Source organism: Triticum dicoccoides, chromosome 4B (genome assembly GCF_002162155.2).
Source record: "Triticum dicoccoides isolate Atlit2015 ecotype Zavitan chromosome 4B, WEW_v2.0, whole genome shotgun sequence".
NCBI lineage: Eukaryota > Viridiplantae > Streptophyta > Magnoliopsida > Poales > Poaceae > Triticum > Triticum dicoccoides.
Genome location: NC_041387.1, coordinates 127,869,745 through 127,879,779, shown reverse-complemented (window position 1 = coordinate 127,879,779; position 10,035 = coordinate 127,869,745).

Genomic DNA, 10,035 nt, shown 5'->3' with positions numbered 1-10,035 from the left:
CTAGACACCTCTTCTCGATCCTTTCACGCGGCGGTGCGGGCCGCCGGGGCGGCGGGGCGGGCCACTAGGGCAGCCAAGGCGGCGGGATGGAGCGCCGGGGCGGCCAGGGCGGCTCGGGCACGGGAGCGGCGGTGCGGGTGTGGTGAGGGGATGGAGAGAGAGGGGAGATAGAGGGATGGGGTTGGCTGCTTTTAGATATTAGGTCCCAACTCTTTGTCGTCTGCTAGCAAACGACAAAAAGGCCAGCTAATGGACGTTAGTATGGCCCCTTTCTTTGCCGTCCACTAGCGGACGACAACGAATCTTTGACATCTGCTAGCAGACGACAAAGAAAATGGCCGTTAGGTGGTTCTCGCTAGTGGCCCTCCCTCCCTCTTTGCCATCCGCTAGCGGAGGGCAAAACTTCTATGCCGTCAGCCAGCAGACAGCAAATAGGTGGCTGATGGCAAACACACACTTTGCTATCAGCTCTTTCTTTGCCGTCAGGTTCCCATCAGCTGATGGCAAAGACCGTCTTTGAAGAGCTGGCTGACAACAAAGATCATGATTCCAGTAGTGGGACCCCGTTAGGGCGCGACACGGCTATGGGCTGCCCTAGGTCGGCCTAATCGCCCTCGGGCCTCGAGGATCGTCGCCCTGCAACAAGAAGAACGAACGAAGAAAGAGGAAGAAGAAGAACAAGAGAGAGAGAGAGATAAAAGTAAAGGTAAAAAATGGTAGATGATTTTGTCGGTTGTGTGTTGTTTAATTGGACGTCACCCCTTAGGTATATAAGAGGCAGTTGGACTTCCCGTACAAGAAAAGGACTCCAAATCACGTCCAAATCTTTCCAAAATTAACCGAACTCGGATTTAGGTAAGTCTCGAACATCAGTTTGGTTTTTAGATCCCACATGCCACAAATGACCTCGGATGAAGATGAGCCCAACAGGAAATTTGACCATTTCGATGAGGCGAACAACTTTTATGTTGAAAGTTTTTCGATTCAAAGCCATCTTGAGGGCCGAATCTCTCATGTAAAACAGACGGTTGGTGGTGCTACCCATCAGACACGTGTCTGGTGAGGCGCGCCATATTTTGCCTCTGCATTTCGATGGCTCTAACTTAAAGCTACTCTCTATGATTGTGCCAGTTTTGAGGGTCAACAAGGTGTAACAACATCTCTATATTATTGAAGAAAAATCTATAGGTTTGGCATGTCTATTTTAATTAGGTATATGTTTCTGTATGATAATTGACGTGCAATGCTGAAACACATCATACATGGCCCACCTCACACATTCACCATATTCCTCGGCCTCTATGTGACACCTAGTTATACTATATCCAGCAGCCTGTATCGCTTCTCGCTCCTCGTCCTTATAGCCAGCTGACTGTACCTTATTATAATTGCTCTTTGAGCAAAGGGCCTCCCTAAGCCCACATTAATTTCCTAGGCATGCTTCTTTATACTCTATGTTGCGTCCACTTTGAGCATGTTGGCAACTCCACTACTAGCTTGCTGGCTCATCTTGCAACTGACGCTGATGCATTGCAGCACTCCTGCAAGGCCTAGAGGTTAATTTGGGAACAAGTACACAGGGGTTAATTTGACATACATGACTTATAAGTTGACAGAAGGCATATCACTTTTTTTGGAAACATGTCGTAAAGTAACACGATAGACCTTCGATTAACATGTGTTGAAAAATGGCCCATCTTGCAATTGACACGCATTGCAGCATTCCTGCAAGACCCGGAGGTTAATTTGAGAACAAGTACACAGAGGTTAATTTGACATATATGACTTATAAGTTTGACAGAAATCGTATCACTTTTTTTGAAAAACTTTTAATTGCCTCAAATGTATATAGTGCTCCATCCTATTAGTTGAACTAACCTCGAGGTCCTTGTTTTGGAAACATGTCATAAAGTAATGGGATAGACCTTCAATCAAGCCAATCAACATGTGTTCAAAAAACAAAGATTATCAAAAAGTAACGGGATAGACCTTCTTCAAGCCAATCAACATGTGTTCAAAAAACAAAAAATGTGAAAAATACAAAACAAGGAGCTCGAGGTTAATTCAACTAAGAGGATGGAGAACTATATACATTCAAGGCAATTAAATGTTTACAGTGACCCATCAAATTAGTTAATTTAACATCATCCGGTCACCCGTCTGATGACTACTCCAGTCTCAGCACAATTAACTTGGAAGTTTTGTTAGATGAGCTATCGGTAGGGAAGCTGGTCCTTGCTGCTGTAGGATGCCTCTTTGCATCCTTTATTGCATACCCAGATGATTGCCTGTTTCCGCCCAATGGTTAATGCCACGTCCCCCGCGAATGTAGAACATTCCCTCCTTTGTCTAGCTGGTTCGCGTGTTTTCCACTATTTTTTGTCGCCTGCCCACCTATAGAACCGCCTCGCGCCGGCCAATTCCGCTCCAAACACCTAGGGAGGCGGTTAAACCGAACAAGGTTAGACTTGTTTCTAGTGGATACGTTGATGTGGCACCGGAAGGGTGTGATATATAGCTAACTCTGACAAAACAATTGACTACCACGTTGGCATACATGAGCATGGGGCCCACTTGTCAGCGTTCTGGATGGAGGAAGGAACACAAAGACAAAATGGAGCAAGGAAGGGTGCGAATCGATTGGCTCACGTGTGATGACCACGGGAGCAATCCACTCAAATTGTACATTAAATTTTTTGTGCAAACACGACTGATTATACGGTGAGTAGGGGACCGTGCGCTTGGCTCTCCGTCTCTTTCAGAAGTCGAAGAATGATGATGGTACTATAGTATATATATTTTTGGCAATATGACACCGAATGAACTGTTGCACGTCCACCGCTTGTATAAAGCCCACTATAATTGTAAGCATTCTGGCTCTAACTTTTGCCTCTTGTCTGGCTGCATTCCGATGGCTGTAACTTTTGCATAAGGACTTGGATTGGGATGATTTTTATATCAAAATCGACCATTTTGATGAGACGCACAACTTTAGTGTTGAAACGTTTTCCATCAAATGCCATCTTAAACTGAGTTTCGTGCCATTCTTTAATCTGGTGTCAACATGAGGATCTCTGAACTTGTCATAACTATTGCATAAGAGCCCCGTTTCAGACCATGTTCATATCCATCTCGATCTTCTTAAAGAGAGCCATCCGGAGGTGACCTCCAATCATAAGTTTGAATTAGTCTTGATATAACTTAAAGCTACTCTCTATGATTGGGCCACTTTTGAGCGTCAACACTTGCCCCCTGTTTTTCGACAAAGCTAGCGTGCCAAAAAATAACTTCTTCCATGCTGATTCTAAGGACGATGTCAACATTCCATCGGCCATTTTGCATGTTCTTAGGGAGATAAGTGTATATCGACCATTACTTGTTTGAATCCTTGATGCAAACTTGGGTGAGAACTTCTCAACTTCTATAACAATCTGGTGATAAAATTCCATAGATATGTATCTCAAAGCCATCCTCCGAACCATATTGTTCACCCTTTTGCTATGATTTTGCAGATAATCATGAATGAACTTTCTCCAATCCTTGCTTCGCCTGCATAAAAGTTTCATTAGTGGCCGAAGCGGTGGCTTCAGTTCGGCCTTACCTATTTCGATGGGACTAAGTATTGGCTATTGATATATATATATGCAATACACCATCATCAACATGGTAGCCAAATGCTCGCGGTGCCAATTATTTCCAATTGTCATGTCTAGATATATGAACAATTTGAAATCCACCCAAAGAGAATATTACATCAGAACATGCCTCAAGATAAACTATACGCGATTTGTTGAGACATTAATAACTTTTGATATCTGTTTCACTACTCATAACGAATCACCGAAAGCCTCAATATGTGTAGCACCTATGGCAACTGAAATCTCCAAACCATATAACATTGCATATTTGGCTTTGATTATTATGCAATAAATATTTTAAGAGACATATGAGGCTTCACAGAACAACACTATATGGAGATATATAAATAAGACCAACATCGTGGCCATTGTTATGAATTCAACCATCAAAACATAATATCCATAGTACTTGTCTCGCTCTCCAATCGAATTAAGGAGGGTGTTAGAATTCCACACCGGATAGTTTCTTAGGGCGATAGTTAAGTATCGGCCATTAACATAAGGTCTATGTAAACATCATCCACCAAAGCACGCATAGCCGAAAATGAACAAATGAAATAACAAATCAAGTATTTTGGCCCTCTGGATCAGCAACAAACTTGTAGCTAATAAAATGTATAGTGATTTGGTAATACCCTTTCATGACATAAAAAATTATATTGCATCCATGGATCAAAATAAGCCCATGGAGGGTAACCAATCATACCTGGGGATGAATTCCATGGCAAAGACATCAATGGCATGTTTGACGAATATGGATGATGTGCTAACCAAAGATTTTCATGGGATGATGCACACCTTCGGCTTAATTGTTTTTCACTTCCATCCTTCCCTTTCTTCACTTTTGTAACACTTGGTGCAATAGAAGGAGAGACATCATTTTTATTTTGACTGTTCCTCTTGGGAACCCATGCCATGTTCTTCTTTTTCAGCTCTTGTGGACTAAGCTTTTGTAATTCCTTCTTTTGCAATACGATAAGCCTAGTGGGGACCTTGGCCGTGATTCTGTTTCAACCAATGGAAACTCTTATTTTGCCATATGCACCCTCAACTTTTTCTTCGGATTTGGCACTTTGACTCTCAACTATTGATTGCTTCATTTGATTACCTTCAGTAGCCAATATCAACACTTTCATTGGCTCTTTTTCACTTGAGATCAAATCTGAAGTAGCACTCTTACGACCATCTCTTTTAATGCGGTAAACTTGTTTTACCACCTCTTTCTTCTTCTTTGAGCTCTGGACCGATTCCTTATGATTGAAACGGTCTTTAACATGTGATTGTTCAAATTTTGATCTTCTTGGAGCTGCATAATATTGATGAGATGGTCTAAAATAAGATGGATAATGTGCCCTTGTATCATACTTCTCCCATGATAGATATGGATCTAAATGAGCATAGGGAGGCATCCATGACATTGGCATTGGCGGCCCAAAATAAGATATGAATATGTTGCATTAAAATTCTCATATTGCCAATACTTATCCTCATATTCGCGCCTTGGGGGTAATCTTGGTTTCTTTGCATGGTTTGGCTCATAAGCATTCTTCTCTCCACTCTTCTTTTGATATTTATCCAATAGTTCAGTGAAGGTGATTTTTGATCTCTTACACTTTTGCTTATTTCGGCCTTTGTTTTCTTTTGGTTTGCTTTCACCGATCTCTGAAATTTCTTGTTGCCCCCCAGTACTTGGCGTCTTCTGTGCAACCTTGAGGGAATTCCCGCCTTCAAGAATATCTTAATTGTGCTCTTGAACAACTTCATTACTTGAAAACTTGATCCCATCATCCACTATTTTTACCTTCTCATCACTTAATGAATCAGCTTAAAGAAGCCGATGAAAAAACTTTTTTCCATCAGGACCGATTGAAATAGACTGGTCATCCTTTGGTGTATCAACAAATCTCAATCGTCCTTTATCAATGGCCGATTTAACTATTTGACGAAACATATTGTAATCCTCAAAATTATGTTTGAATGAATGATGCAACCTACAATACATTCATCCTTGAATTAATGGCTTGACATGGTGATCAAGAATTCTTGTGTAATTATTTTTCTTCAACAAATCAAATATTTGATCACACATGCTTGAATTGAAGGTAAACCTTTTATTTTCTAGCCGATCTTGCTGTGAGAACAGCTTTGGAGTTAAGCAAATGAATGGTTCAGATTTTGCATCACAACATTTGGCTATGCATTGTGTTTTGCACTCTATCTCTGATGTCTTTGGGTAAGATATTATACTAGCATCGGTTTTCTCAATAGAGTTTAACCTTGGCTTTAAATTTGTAAAATGAAAATAGTTAGAACATACATGTCTCAATTGAGACCAAGTGCAAGCCAAGTACGAAATAAGCAAAGCTACCCAATTAGATATGAACTTTAGATAAAGCAACAGGGAAAGTTTTGGTTGCAACAACAAGTCATTATCGATCTTTATAAATACGCAATGAGTTGACCGATATGTTCTATAACAATTTTATTGCTAACAAGTAAATTACCCTTCTTCATTGGTCTTTCAAAATTACTTATGAGGATTTTTCTAATAGATGCATCAACAATAAAGTTCTGACCAAATATGAAAATAGGTAAATTACTTGCTAAACATTAAGAAACAGTATAATGGATCGAGCTACGGCTGCTCACAGCGTTTTAACGCCCATGACCGTTTGATTAGATCGATCGGTTGTCGTCTAGCCTCGCCTGGTGTTTCTTGGGCTGCTGCTCCACAAACTTACCTAGGCATGTTATGGTCGACCGGGCTAGAAATAAAAGATGGGTCGGACCTGGCCTGGTGGAACTCAAAGGGAGGACAACACATCTTCCTTGGAAACCTCTTTCTGCCCCTATTATTGAACGAATGTACTCATGTTCCTCTCACCTCTCATCTTTCATTCGGTCGGCTGGTCATCAGTCTACATATTATTGAATGAAAAATTCATTTAAATTTACATCTACCCTGACGCAAGTACTCATGTTTCTCTCACCTCTCACACGTCACGAGATAGATCTATCAGGTATACTACACAACCAACTCTTGATGCTTTTCTAGCCACCACCGGTAGAACCAAATACATACATGTATTTTTCATTTTTTATATAATTTGCTCAAATTCAACAAAATTTGATCGAAATTTTGATTGGTTTGAACGATTTTGTCTTTAAAATAACTGAAAGTTTTCCAAGATTACTGTTTTTTATATATGTATATAGGAAAAGAATATGAATATGTGTTCTTTATATATGTATATAGTCCAAATCTCCCAAATATTATTACGTTTCTCTCTAGCTAGAACGGCGTGGCTAGAAGGGCGTGGCAACACGCGTGAAGATGTTCTTTTCTATGATTAGAGATGGCACCCGCAGGGTATGGGTACGGGTCGAGCCACCCCATACCCTTACCCATCCACCCTGAACTTACCCATCACCCATACCCATACCCATCAAGGGTACAATTTTTTCCCATACCCATCACCCAACAGGGTATATGGGTACCCGCGGGTAAAAATACCGTGTTTACAACACATCAATTGCGTAGAAAATAGTTGTAAAAAGCTACATATAATCATTATTAATAGCAACACATTCTAAACAACAAAGTACAACAACATACTGTAACAACAACACACTCTCATAAACAAAAATACTTGCCTATAAAGCGACACATAAAATGTTAAACAACAACACATAGGCATACACTTTAAGTTCACAAGATCATGATAAATTATAGTGATACTTCGACTACACATTAGAATTTTTACCTAGCGCGGTTAGGAGGGGAAAATTAATACATTAGAATATTAAAGAGAACCCACTTGTCAATATTTTAGATGGGAACATGGGTACACGGGCATGGGTTATACAATCCCATACCCTCACCCTCTCTACAATCCCATACCCTCACCCTCTCAACCCGATGGGTATGATATTTTTCCCATTTAAGTACCCATGGGTAAATTTTTGTCCCATACCCTTACCCTAATAGGGTTTTTACCCGCAGGGTACACGGGTAATGGGTACCCATTGTCATCCCTATCTATGATGCATATGAAGGATGAGTTCATCTCGGCCAACTTTGGCACATATTATAACTTACTTTTGTACTGACTCTATATCTAAAATTAGATGCAAAGTAATTTTGAAGATATAGTTAAATAATATGGTGGGAGATAGAACAAAACTATGATGGTTCCATATAGTCCAATATCTAATTTTTCTCATTTACTTCTATCATTCTTTCATTAAGATGTCTTATTATTATGTAAAAATGTCTCTAAGGTGGGCGGACGCGGCAACGCGCGCCTTTATGGTCAAGTACCTCTTCAAATATATTGGAAGAGCATGATGGTGGTGTGACTTGATGTAACATCCCAATTTTCAATTTGGATGTTAATAATTAGATCATTCATATGCATCCAAGATTTATGCAATTTAGCCCTGTGGACTTTCATTTGAATCGGATCCAAGGGACTTTGAGTAACTCAAGGACCAAAAGAGAGAGTTGGAAGTTTTCCCTAAAACCATTTTGAAAATTTCAAAGTTGCGAATTTGGATCAAATTTGGTTTCACAAAAAAACCATTTTCATTATTTCAAAAATAAAATAAAGAGAGAAGATAAAAGTACTTCTTCAAAAATAGAGGGGAAATATTGAAAATTGAATTTGAAATCAAAATATAGTTATTGAGTTTTATTTGCAAATTATTTTGATGCAAATTTTATTAGCATAGGAATTTTTTTTTAATTTGCATTTTAGGCCAGATAAAAGTTCATAAGGTCATATATGAGATCATATACTTAAGAGAATTTTCAGGGAACTTTTTAGACTTAAATTTATTAGTATTTCGGTGTCTTAATGTCTATGTAAAAAATTACAGAAAACGTTTTTATATAAAAAAAATTGCGCCGTCAGGCCAGCCAGCATGCCAGCGAGCCGGCCCAGCTAGCGCCAGCGCGGCCTGCCGCAGCCAGCGAGGCACGAGCGCCCACGCCAAAAAAAAGAGGCCGAGCGCCCAGTGCTCGTTCCCTCGTCCGCTGGCTCCCTTCGCCCGCCTGGATCTCTCTCCCTCGTTGACTTCTTTTTTTGAAGCGAAACTTAGGACTTTATTGCATCAGGGAGGTACGGTTACAATCAGCCAAGAGGCTGCTTACAAGGAAGGAAGGACAGCTGTCCAACCAGCATTCTGACATTGCTAAAGTAGTAGCTCGTTTAGCACAAAGATCCGCAGGGCCATTAGCATCCCTGGAACTATGCTGAACCGTAAAAGAAGCGAAACTTAAAGCTTTGTCCCTAATTTCATCAAAGATAGGCGCCAACAACGATCTGGTATTGTGACGCGAGAACCAAAGGTTGACAACCTCTAAACAATCAACCTCCATGACAACATGCGAGTACCCTCTGAGTTGGGCAAAAATTACACCCTCTCGCATTGCTTACACTTCAGCGATAAAAGGGTCTGTAACCCCAGGCAAGGGTTTGCTCCATGCACCCATGAAAGAAAGATGGGAGCGAGCCATACCTCCTGCTCCTCCCACTTGTGCCTGAGTGTCAATAGCTCCATCGATGTTGATTTTCACCCAGCCAGGATCAGGTGGACGCCAACACTGATTAACTCGGCCAACATGATGAGTTTTAGGTAGTTCTAACAAGGTCAGATCATCTCTCGCTTGCTTGATTGCATGTGCAGGACTGTACCCTTCCTCATCATGGGTCCATCGGTTTCGTGAACTCCAGATTGTATGCATAATAGTTATTATCTTGCATCTATCTGCTTCGTTGAACATACTGTCAACCGGTGTTTTTCCTCCTGAAGTAATTCAGTGGTTTATTCCTTCCAAGTTCCCTTTGTTTTTTTCCCGCCCTCCCACCCTTTCTTCTTCCCGGAGTCTAAGTCTGTTTCGACCATCAATTTCATTTGTACGGAGCCTTTTCAGTCTTCCCTCAATTATTTCAACCGGTGAATTCTTGTCTCGTTCGTCATTCTTCATCTCTTTTTCTTTTCCGGTGGATTCAATTCAAGTTTTTCGGTAGTGATTATATTCTTTTCCCCGGATCAAGTGTTTTTCCCTGCTCATTCGCCTCTCGCCAGTTTATCATTCCGGAGTTTGGAAGACATCTCGGGAGATTCATCTGTGTTCTAATTAATTTGAGGTTGTCACCTCATCCAAATATGTCAATCATTCCGGTGCATCATCTACCTATTCAACATCCCTTTCCAACGGTGTTTTCTCTTTAGTGGGCTCTAACCCACAGGTCTTTTCCCAGGATCTTACCTGACTCTTCTGATTTTCCGGAGCTATTCTTAAATTCTTTTTCGAGTTTGACGTAAGAATGAATTTCATCAGTCACATGCCTTTTCCAAGATCGATTTCGAATCATTTCATTGTTGGCTCAAC